The sequence below is a fragment of the Sander lucioperca genome, chromosome 5 (assembly GCF_008315115.2).
Source record: "Sander lucioperca isolate FBNREF2018 chromosome 5, SLUC_FBN_1.2, whole genome shotgun sequence".
Taxonomy (NCBI): Eukaryota; Metazoa; Chordata; class Actinopteri; order Perciformes; family Percidae; genus Sander; species Sander lucioperca.
This window is the reverse complement of record NC_050177.1, coordinates 42,917,724-42,929,560: the sequence shown is the minus strand read 5'-3', so window position 1 is coordinate 42,929,560 and position 11,837 is coordinate 42,917,724. Positions and strand designations below refer to the sequence as shown.

The 11,837-nt window shown below is 41.0% G+C and overlaps 1 long non-coding RNA gene across 1 annotated transcript; it reads left to right on the top strand.

Moving 5' to 3' along the window:
• Positions 1-214: 214 nt before the first annotated feature.
• Positions 215-9,992, top strand: LOC116038979. Its single transcript, XR_004102212.2, has 2 exons — positions 215-483; positions 9,116-9,992. It is a non-coding gene; the product is annotated as an uncharacterized LOC116038979 (long non-coding RNA).
• Positions 9,993-11,837: the final 1,845 nt, after the last annotated feature.

Here is an 11,837-nt window from a genome sequence, read left to right as displayed (position 1 = left end):
TAGGCCCTAATATTATTGTAGCCTATTGTTGTTTAATTTCTACACAACAGTGTAGGCTCCTACTGTCTCGTCTCTCTGTTTGTCCTGTGCCATCCTCTGCTGCGAGACAATTTCACAGTGTCCAAAGCCGATTCTCTGCGATTGTTAATTGAATCGGATTTCTTATAGTTTAAAATCCACACCCGCACGCGCGCGCGCGCGCGCGCGCGCACACACACACACACACACACACACACACAGACCCATGTAGCTACAGCCCAAACTGTATAAGGGGTTTATCTAGCTCTGTAAAGCCAAAGCGGAGATATAAAGACACACACAGAGCGACAGAGAGACTTTACGGGCGTGTTTGAACGTTTCTAAATCTCGAATAATATGTCTTCACCTGCTGAGGCGAGTGTGTGTGTAGCTGTTTGGCCTGTGTCTGTGAACGTCAGGATACCTTTAGTCTCCAGTGGATGCCTCACCTGCTGCTCACATCAGGTAGGCCTACGCTTTGTTTGCTTGTTTGTTGTCTTTTGTTGGTGCTGCTCGGGCAGCTTGAACTAAACTAGCCTCCCGCAGGACAAATACTCGAGCTAGCCTAACTGTGGGGACTCCGACAATAAGAATGTCTCGAGACCTCCAACTGAAAGAAAGAGAGAGAAAAAAACCGGCGGGAATAGAGAGACCTCAGATATGCCTCAGAGCGCGCGACACTGCGCGCAGCACTGCTGTGCACGCGCACACTTCCACACCTGCTTCCCTCAGACTCTTCTGTTGCATTTCATATTGAATTTGAGAAATATTTTGCATATTTCAACATACGTATTTACGCACTTTAGGAGGCCTATGTTAATAGTTTGCTATTTTGATTTAAATGCAATGGCAAGATATAAAAATATAGGCTGCTAGAATAAAAAAAAAAATATTAGGCCAAGCCTATGTTTTTAACTTGTAGGATTTCTGTCTTATACTGTATGTAGCCTTTTTTCTCTGTCAGCCTCTTTAGCTTTATTTAATAATACAAGAACAATGACATGCTACAAGATATGATAATTAGCCCAATCCATCGAGTAAAATGGCGCGGGAAATCACTTCATTACGTTTGGATAGATACAAAAGGCCTTCAACCGTGGCGTTTGTGCATGCCAATAACAAATGATACATTTATCTATGGGTCTCTATATGGCTCTAAAATTATTGTTCCATTGTAAAATATCGAGAAAAAACTAGAATATGAATGTTGTTTTTCAGTTACTGCAATGAAAGTGATTACAGTAATAATAGATTTGGGGTTAGACCCACTGTGCAAATACCATTGTAAATTACACTCTAAATTCCCATAGCGATACTGTAGTTACACTCTACCAAGTAGAATAAGCAAAGTCAGTAAGTTCCTGAGATATCATAGACACACAATGATTTGTCCATAAGGTTGTGAAATCTTTGGTACAACTAAATGATAAAAAAACAAAGTTACCAGCTGCTCTACATTCATGGATTTCATAGAACAAAAAATTGTAAATTAATGACATTCATTGTCTAGTTTTAATAATTTCAGTCATTATTTTTGATATAGTTAGAGCAGTTTATTCTTATTTTTTTATATGGGCATATGTATAATTATATGAAGGCATGGCCTAAGATAAGTAATGCACTTTAAAATCGTGACTATGTAGCCTATTTTATTGCATAACGTGATGTTTGGAGTTGTTAGTGTGGAAACGTCTATGTGCTGGAGGACTGCTGGTAGTTTGGACGCACTAGGACCCAGAGCAGACACAAATTAAGGACAAGCAGCACATAAGAGGCTTAGTACATCTAATCTATACTCCTACACACACACACACACACACACACACACACACACACACACACACACACACAGAGCATTTCATAAACATCTAATTTTGCTCTCAAGCACGCATCCACATCTCAAAAGCAAACACAACCATTGTATTTTCATTTATTTTTCATTTTCTCCAAACTCATTTATTCCCCATTGTTGACCTAAACTTCCATCATACTTTGTTAGAGAACATTTGCCCATATGCTCCATTTCTCTCATCCCATTTCATTAGCAAACATGTATCATGCGTCCTTCAATGACTACAGTAAGAGCCAGAGAGCAAACATTTTTAAGACAATTAAAGTAAAAAAGGAAGCACATAGTCGTCCTCAGTGTGGTCAGCCTACCTGCGTAATACTGAATTTTATTAAATCAACTGTACAATCACTTCAACAGATCACAAATGAAAAAGGATTTCAAATTGAAATTGAAACGAAATTTGACTCAGACTTCAACATAATCATCATTCTGATGAGGCCTTCTGGGCCCTTTTTTATTAACAGAAACTAAGGCCTAGCTTTTTTTTCAATTTAGTTTTACAGAAAAAAAATTAAGTTTTCCCAGAATCCTTCCTGGTAAACCAGTCTTTGTTAAGTGCATTTGATTCCAATCTGCTGTTTCTGTGTATGATGCCGCTGATGATGAAAACATAAAAGGAGAAAAAGGCTCCTAATCATTTGTGTTTGTGTCTTCATTACTGAATGATTAATAAACTTAAAACCATCACGTCCAAAAAGACCCAAAACGTGCACACACACACACACACACACACATTATATAAACACACTTGCAGCTGTTACAGGTTACTGTAAGTACCTCTGTTGTCTCATGTTGTTTGATACACACACTGTATTTTTGTCTGTGTGCACACTGTGTGCTTATAGTGTGTGTGTGTGTGTGTGTGTGTGTGTGTGTGTGTGTGTGTGTGTGTGTGTGTGTGTGTGACAGTTACACACTCTCACACATACACACAGGCACAGAGTTCAGCCGATTTATCATAATATGCTTTATCTGAAAAGTAAGTATCTTACCTCGGGATAAAGGGAGGAAAGAGGGGTTTGTGGCCAGATTGACAGAGGAAGGGTGAATGGAGAGAACAGAGCGCTTGCTGCACAGGGACAGAGAACAGGACCTTCAGTTCTGTGGCTGCATCGATCACTATTGATAAGGTAACGGAGCATTATGGGACGGGAAGGAGCAGCGCTGACAGAAAGGGCCACAGTGGTGTGTGTGTGTGTGTGTGTGTGTGTGTGTGTGTGTGTGTGTGTGTTTGTGTGTGTGTGAGATGGAGAGGCAGACTGAGTGAGAGGCAGACTGAGTGAGAGGCAGACCAGGAGAAAGTCATGTGGTGCTTGCTGTAGAGGAACTGGTGGAGGTCAAAATTGTTACTGGGAATTTGTGTATGAGGTGGAACGAAGGAAGAGAAGAGGAACATGATGATAGAAATAAGTGGAAGAAGAGAGAGAGAGAGAGAGAGAGAGAGAGAGAGAGAGAGAGGCAGATGGGTAGAGGAGGTGTATGGGAGGGGCGTTGGAACAGACCTAGTTTTCTGAGGGTCTTGCTGTGAATGTTGTTCTGCTTTTATTGTTTTAGATTTAGTTATTGATAGGCTGTCATTTTACAACTGAGTTTGTTTTGATTCATTGTTTTAAATAGGTATTTATGATATTACTGCAACTGTCTATACTGTATACTAATATAGTTAAAACATAAAAATAGTGTTGTGGGTTGTGTGAGTGTGTGTGTGTGTGTGTGTATTGAGGTCACTCATTAAAGTGATGTGAGGATTACTCTGCGTGAGTCCAGATCAGACCATGTGTCTCTCTGCACAACACTCCTCTTCCATCTACAGTAACACAATGGTCCATATGAGATGGTTCCATACTGCATACAGTTTCCATTAAATAGCCCTGCTGTTAGACTGCCATTACATGCCATTAGTGTATGTATACTATGTGCTGCTGCATGCGTGTGTGTGTGTGTGTGTGTGTGTGTGTGTGTGTATGTGTGTGTGTGTGTGTGTGTGTGTGTGTGTGTGTGTGTGTGTGTGTGTGTGTGTGTGTGTGTGTGTGTGTGTGTGTGTCCATTTAGTAGGACTTGGGTTGTCAGCAGTCTATCATGTGTCGAGGCTAAAGATAAACTCAGGCTGTGGTCGCTTATATAATGGTGAACTATAGGAGTACAAGTGTGCGCATATAACCTACAGGAAAATGTTTAGACAGAGAACAGTAGCGTCTGTTTAATTTACTCGCACTTAACTACATCAAAAGCCCAATAACTTAAGTTTATGTTGTTCAGTATTTACACATTAGCTGCTTAATTTCACAAAAGTGTAGTGCACATTACAGACCTAAAATATTGATATGTTTATAATTCAACTATGTTATTTTATATGTGCAAACAATTTTGACCTAGGTCCACTGCCAAGATGTGCACAAAATTACTCAATACAATTTTCTACCAGTTATCCTTCATGTACTGACAGTGGAAGTAGTTGTAACAACATACTGTAACAAAGTTTGGGGAATTAAGGAGTATTTATTTATGGTGCTATTTTACATTTATGCTTTTACATAATTTACCCCAACAAAATTCTTATTCTTATAAAACTTATTTTTATATGTTTTTTGAACACACTTCCAGCTTTTCTCATCTCAGAGTAAAGGCAAACATAAGGTCTGCAGCAGGAACATGCAGCTTTGTGACTGTAATAAATTACCAGCAAACTGGCCAGAAACTGTGGTTGGTCCCATCACTTGAAGGCTTACACTCAGACAGGGTAACATGGCTCCCGGGGGGGGGGGGTGATTGTTGTAAGAACAGTCTGCAGTAGGGGCGGCCTCTAGCTCACCCAGTAGACCGTGCGCCCCATGTAGGCTGAGTCCTTTGCAGTGGCTCTGGTTCGAATCCAACCTGCGGCCCTTTGCTGCGTGTTAACCCTCTCTCTCTCCCCACTTTCCTGTCTATACACTATCTAATAAGGGAAAAGCCCCAAAAAATAATCTTAACAAAAAAAAGTCTGTAGTCAGTAGTTATTTGCCCGGTTGAGACGTGTTAACCAGCCTAGAGAGAAGATTCAGTTTAAAAAAAATCTTTCTCTGTTATTGGAACAAATTAAGCAGCAGTCCTTGGTGCATGCATAGTGTCTGTGACCATGAGTTCATCTGTAAATAATGTCTGGCCTCAGCATCTTGATCAATTTCACAGACAGTGGACCCCCTGCTGCGTGTATGTTTATGTCCTGCTGTCTTCTGAGAGTACCCAGATCTCTAATCCACTGCAGACAGCAACAGGTGGTGTGAGTGTGTGTCTGTGTGTGTGTGTGTGTGTGTGTGTGTGTGTGTGTGTTCACTGTCATCATTTAGCCCCCTCCTTGACCACTGTCTGGGGTTTTAACAAATTAACACCTGTTCATGCCCTCATAGTCATACACTTGTAATTAGATAAGATGAGCAATTTCAGTTGCATTTGTACACCCAGACTGTTATCAAACCATGTGGAAATGTTTTACTCTAATAATTGGACTGTATCAATGTTTCTGTACATAATACCTCTATGAAAGAGGTTGCATCAATTATTTGCTGTAATACCAATGCAGCTCCATTACTCAATTTTCAATGGCGGCAATAACTACATATTCTTTAACCGCTAACCGGTTCTATGAGGCAGCTTTTCTTTATAGGTAAATGATTATAAACTTATTATTCTAATTATATGTTATTAGAATTCATAATTTTTTTTTAATGATTTTATCAGGTTGTAACTCCAGTCAAAACCACTGATTTAAAAGTAAAGAGAAATAGAGAAAAATATAAAAATGTTATATATAAAAAATCGAGCCGATTGTACAGACATTAGGTGTGTATAGAAAAGGGTTATTAAGCATTTTGGCAGGGGCAAGTGTATGGACAACACACACACACACACACTCACTCACACACACACACACACACACACACACACACACACACACACACACACACACACACACAAACACACAGTCTTCAACTTATTAAAACAAAGCTCATGTGCATTTATGCGTGGTTTCATATGAATTCCCTGTGTTTGTGTGTGTGTGTGTGTGTGTGTGTGTGTGTGTGTGTGTACATAGCGTGATACAGTAGCTTGTACCCCCACCCTCCCTTTTCCTCCACACCACCACCCGCCCCCACCTACACCCCCACCACCCCATATGGCAGTAGACAGTAGTAATCATGGAAATGGAGCAACAGGCCCTGAGCCTCACTAATCCTCTGCCACACTCCGACACGTGCCACACTGATGCATATACACACCGTACAGACCCACACATGCATGGTTATTAAATACACTAGTTATGTACACATTTATGCATACACATGATAGACACACCACATGCACAGCAGCACACATACACCAATGGATACAATAGAATATTAATTATTTTGTTTGCATTATGATTATAAATGAGGCCAGTTGGACTCACCAATGGTGCCTGAACAAACCCCTGGATTAACATGCATCGAACACTCAAACACACGCGCACACACACATTGCAGCTACTATTTGGCATGCAGGACCCATAATGCACCATCTCTCACTCTATCCATCACACACGTATGTAATCTTTCTTTATGAAGCTATAGTGTGCATGTGAATTTAAAACCTGAGAAGTGCAGGAGCTGTGCAACATGCTGGTAGAAAATCACAAAGAGTGCTTTTTGAATGACAAATAGCACCTTGCACACACAAAAGCACGTCCTCGCACACACAAATAGAGTCACACACGTGCTCACTGCGACACGTATACACACAAAACCTTTTAACTGTGACGCACAAGGAGACAGGGCTACAATGGCTCTCTTATTGTTAATTGGCCATTTAATCCCAAGGAATGCGTCTGATTAGTACCCGCCTGTGGGTCAGGATCTTGCTCAACACTCTCCTTCACAATGGACAGGCTGTAACAGAGATCTGGGAGCACACACACACACACACACACACACACACACACACACACACACACACACTGGTGTCTGCACAAACACACACATGGACAAAGGTGTGCACAAGTCACACAAAGAAACACACAATCAAGCATCAATACATGTGTGCGCAGACACGAGGGGCCACAGTGGCCTCACATACCCCCTGTGTTAAGTGACCACACAGCAGTACACCCAGCATGCAACTTCACTGTAGATAAGCATATTAGTATCAGAACATAGCTCGCTAACACACAGTTACCATCTATTCAACCACAATCACAATTAACTGCTACATCACAAGGCTTTTGCACCACAATCTTTACTTTGCCAGTCCTGTATTTAATTACATGTAAACAGTATTTGCTAGAAGGATAGCGTTCTTCATTGTGGACTCTACAATGTGAGCACCTCTTCCAAGGCCTACAATGTTCAGACCTTTTGACAGTAAAATAATCAAATTAAAGTTCACAAAAACGCTAGTGGTGCTCCAATTTACTTTGTTGCTTTTCAGGTAATATACTATTTGTAGTCATTCCTTTAAAATGAACTGGATGATGTGCAAATGTTCGCTGACTAGGCCCTTATGTTTGTTTTGGGTGAGGGATGATGCTTAGATTCCGTTGTTCCTCAGCATATTTACTGTAGTGTGAAAAGATTGAAACAAACTAAAGGAAATTTGAAATGTAACAGCAGGAAGACATTTTTAACTGTTACCAATAAGGGATGGATAGAAGAAAAACACAGAGAGGAAGGGCTGATGGGACCTCAGACTGGTTGCAGGTAGATAGGTAGGGTCAGCGAGTGTGTGTGCTTGCAGTTGTGTGTATTTGTGTGTGTGTGTCTGTGTGTGTGTGTGTTCTGTAGGAGGTCCAGGCAGGCTGCATCACTGCTGACACACTGCGGCTGGTAAATCCAGCTTAGTGTGTCTAAAACAGTCCAACGAAATCTGCCACAGGGCCCCTAATGCTTGGGCTGCTGTCACCCTCAATCACTCACACACACCTAATCCCCACGCCGTGACCCAACACACACAAACACACACACACACACACACACACACAGGCTGGCTACCCGATGCCCTGGGCCCATTCAGCTTGGCAGGCAGTCCCAGTACCAGGAGACACCAGCCACAGGGTCAACATTTCATATTAGGGGAGGGAGGAAGGGGGTGATGGCAGAGAGGAAGGAGAATGTGGTGTGGAGGAGTAGGAGTCTGAGGACTTTGGGCGATGAGGAGGTGAACAGGTTGGGGTAGAGATCAAGGTGCGGCAACCTGGTAGAGGAGCAGAAATTGAAAGGCTAAGGTGGCTGAGGTAGTGGAAGATTGGGATTTGGGGGATAACAGGGTTGGGAGAAGAAAAGTGGTATAAATGTAGGGGTGTAGTAGAAGAGGAACAGCTCAGCCATGAAGCAGATGGAGTAGGCGCAATGAACAGAATTTTAAAATATGACAAAGAAAATGTATTAAAGTCAGAAGCCAAAGCTGAGAAAATAAGAACTAGAATTTAATCAATATTTGTGAATTAACAATGTATCAAATGACGAACATACAGACAACAGTAGCATCTGAATCTGCAGCTTTACGCCGCTTTAAAGTGAGTTTCAGCTCTTTGTTTAGCTGTTCGGCCCACAACTTTACTGTTTTGGTTCACTTTCACCGCTCTCATAGCGTCATATTCGGCCGCAGCAGGCAGCTGTTTTAAGCTAAAAAACTCACTGAACACTGCCTTCTCAGCACCAAATGGCAAACAGACTAAATTAGAAATAGTTAGCTGGTAAACATAGTGAAGCATTCAGTAACAAAAGCCAGATATTATCCCCCAAGAGTTGGGAGAGACCAAAAACAGAGCTTAAAGAGAGTGAATATTGGACTTACATTTATCAGGAAGAGACAAACACGAGTCCAAATAAATTACATTGTTTCTTCGTAGCTGCTGGATGTGTAAATATACAATTTTTTTCTGACAAGTTTCCCATATAAACATTAAAGATTATGATACGTCAATGTTGTGTTCACAACCTGTTTCCGCCGTGGCCAAAAAAGTCAGTTATTGGAGGTTTAAGCACCCTCGTGCTCCAATTCCATGACCTGTATGAATAATCTAGCTGTATGGACAACATACAGTATGTACAACTTCATGACCACCAGTTTGATCCCTGTGACAACATGTTGACATGGTGTACTGATTGCTCGCATGATTACAGTAAACAACTGGACGACAGTTTGAACTCTCTCTTCCATGTTACTTTTTCTGCACTCATGCAAAGGGGATGCCTGCTGCTCCTAACAGAGGTTCTCTTTTTTGTGTTCTCCCAGGTTATCATGTGCATGCAGTGCCAGACATGAGAATGAAGAGACAAACATGAGACGTGCACCTTCAAGTCACCAGTTACTACATCAACCTCAAAGGCCATTTCAGTCATTTTTCTTTCATCAAATATACTGTGCAAAGTACATGTATTTGATTCATAGTCATGTGTCTCTTATTGGCTTTAAGCTGCAGTGCAACACTTTACCTGGGCCTTTACTTTGTCTGGGCCTGTAAGGTAAAGTGGACACAGAGAAGAATTAAGTTAAGAGGCCTATCAATGTAACTTAGAACCGTCTCACACTCCTAGCTTTAAAGAGACTAGCAAGGCTTTTTGTTGCTCTCACTGAGAATCACTGACACAAGCCTCTCAGCCTAAATCCTAATTGTATCTGGAAACAAACTGAGCATCCACTATTTAACTATTCCTCCTCTCTGCCCAAGAAGTGAGTTGTAGTGAGTAATTGTTATTGACCATGGAATACTGTTCGTTCCTTTTAAAATGATGATCTATCTGAAATTTAGACTTACAATGTGTATCTCTATTGTGTGTATCTCACACAGATACTGTAAGTGTACAGTAATTGTTTAGGTCAAAACTAAGGCACTGTATTCTGGGCAACTCTCCACTATCACAAATACATAGAAAGGCTGTATGTAATAACTCTTATTAACATAATGCCTTACTCAAAGCCTTGCAAGTAAGTAAGAATGGAAATAGTTTTGTTGGTGTTTAATAGATAATATTGTAATAATATTGTGTACATGTGCAATAAAGTTTATTTTTGATGTGTCAACCCTGTAAAAGTAATCAAATTCTGTAAGTCCACAGCATTTTACTTGTGTTACCTTCTAATGTTTTAAGTAAAGTAAAATCAGACTCAAGTTGCTGTTCTCATGTGTTCGTGTTTAAATGTGAATGTGTCTGTGACCAGAAATGCTTCTACATTTATTGAACAGGACATAACAAGATGACATGCACGGATTGGCTGTCTGACACACACACACACACACACACACACACACACACACACACACAATCTCCACAGACTGTGAAGTATAATTGTTTAAATAGGTTTCCCCAAATAGAAAAGTACACCCAGAGAAACACTGAATTCTGTTCTGAAATACTCAGAGGGAGTAGGATGCAGACACAACATTGCCATCTAGTGGTCATATGAAGTAGCACAGGATAATCTACAGTTCAGTGGAAAGAATGTATGATTAACAGCACTGGGGAGCCAGCAATGTGAACATGCCATGCAATTCAGTATGATATAAATCATTAAAAACAGTAATTTTAATATTGTACTACTACTACTTTTACTATTGTGATACTCCCAAATAGGGCTGGGACGATATGCCTTTGTCCCGATTCGATTCTTTCACGATACATAAGTGCCGATTAGATTTGTATTGCAATTTTCATTTATTGCAATTTTCTTTTCCTTTAACAAAAACAACAGTTGAATAATCCACTTCTAGAGACAAAAAATGAGACATCTCTAAAAACTAAAAGTACCTGGTACCTGCTGACAGGTACTTTTTTTAGTACCACCTCAGTCGAAGTTCCAAGCGAGCTGAGGCGATACCAAAAGGTGATGTGAAAGTGACAGACGGGGGTGTCCTGAACAAACCCGCCATTTTTAAATAGTTTAGCCAGCTGTGTGAAAAATAAAACAAAATGTGTCTTCTGGCTGTGGCAACAACAACACACCTTCGACGTTCTGTGTGTGTGTGTGTGTGTGTGTCGCGTTACGTCATGGCAGTTTACTGCGGCGTCGCTATGATGACCAGCCACGCTGAGGCAGTACTAAAATCTGCAATGGAAAACAGATGCACAGTGTGTCGAGTCGAGTCGAGTCCAGCAGGTACCATGTAATGGAAAAACGCCATAACTGGGTGAGCTAGAGGCCACCCCTCGAGTTTTTTTCCCACCCCTACTCCCTCATCTCACTTCCTAGAAGAGTATTTGTTATTTATCCCTGTGTAAATACCAGTGCTTAACTCAGTGACTCATATCCGAATCCACAATATTATTTCGGAAGAAAAAAGTCTGGAGTACTCAGAAGTTCAAAACAAATTATGAAGTGCTCTTTGGAAAGGGAACAAAAGCTTCGAAAAAAGGATTAAAGGCTTGTGAAAATTATTATAAAATGCCTTTATTTAGATGGCTATTTCATATCGAAATCTTACATTAAAAGTAGAGCTGGGCAGCGACCCACGCGTATCGGCACAAAGCAGCCTTCTTCAGGGTGTGAACACAATATTATCTGTTGGAATAAGATGTGGATTCAGTCCTGTCTGTCCAGATCAGTAAACTGACCTTCTACCAGTCAACCTCAGGTAATGTTATCACCTCACTGATGCCATCTGCTGTTTAACAAGTGGGATTTTGTTTGTTTAGGATATTTGACTAGCCTGACAAGCCAGACCCACATCAAGATGTTGGGTCTGGGAACTCACCATTGACAGGGCTCAATCTGAGGGGCGGGATAAACGGTTGTCTTTCAAATTCCCTCTGCACGCAATAGGATAGCGCTACAACCAGGCAGAGCGACGAAGAAGGTAGCGAAGCTAGTTGATAGATTAAACTTTTGTCGTCTCTGGTCAGCAAAACTCCGAACACATCTTCCTTTTTCAAGAATGATTTTAGTGCCGTTCTTTGTTCTTTTCTCAAAGAAAAGCTTAACTCCAGCTGCTGCTGTTCCCAGCAGCAGCAGCAGCAGC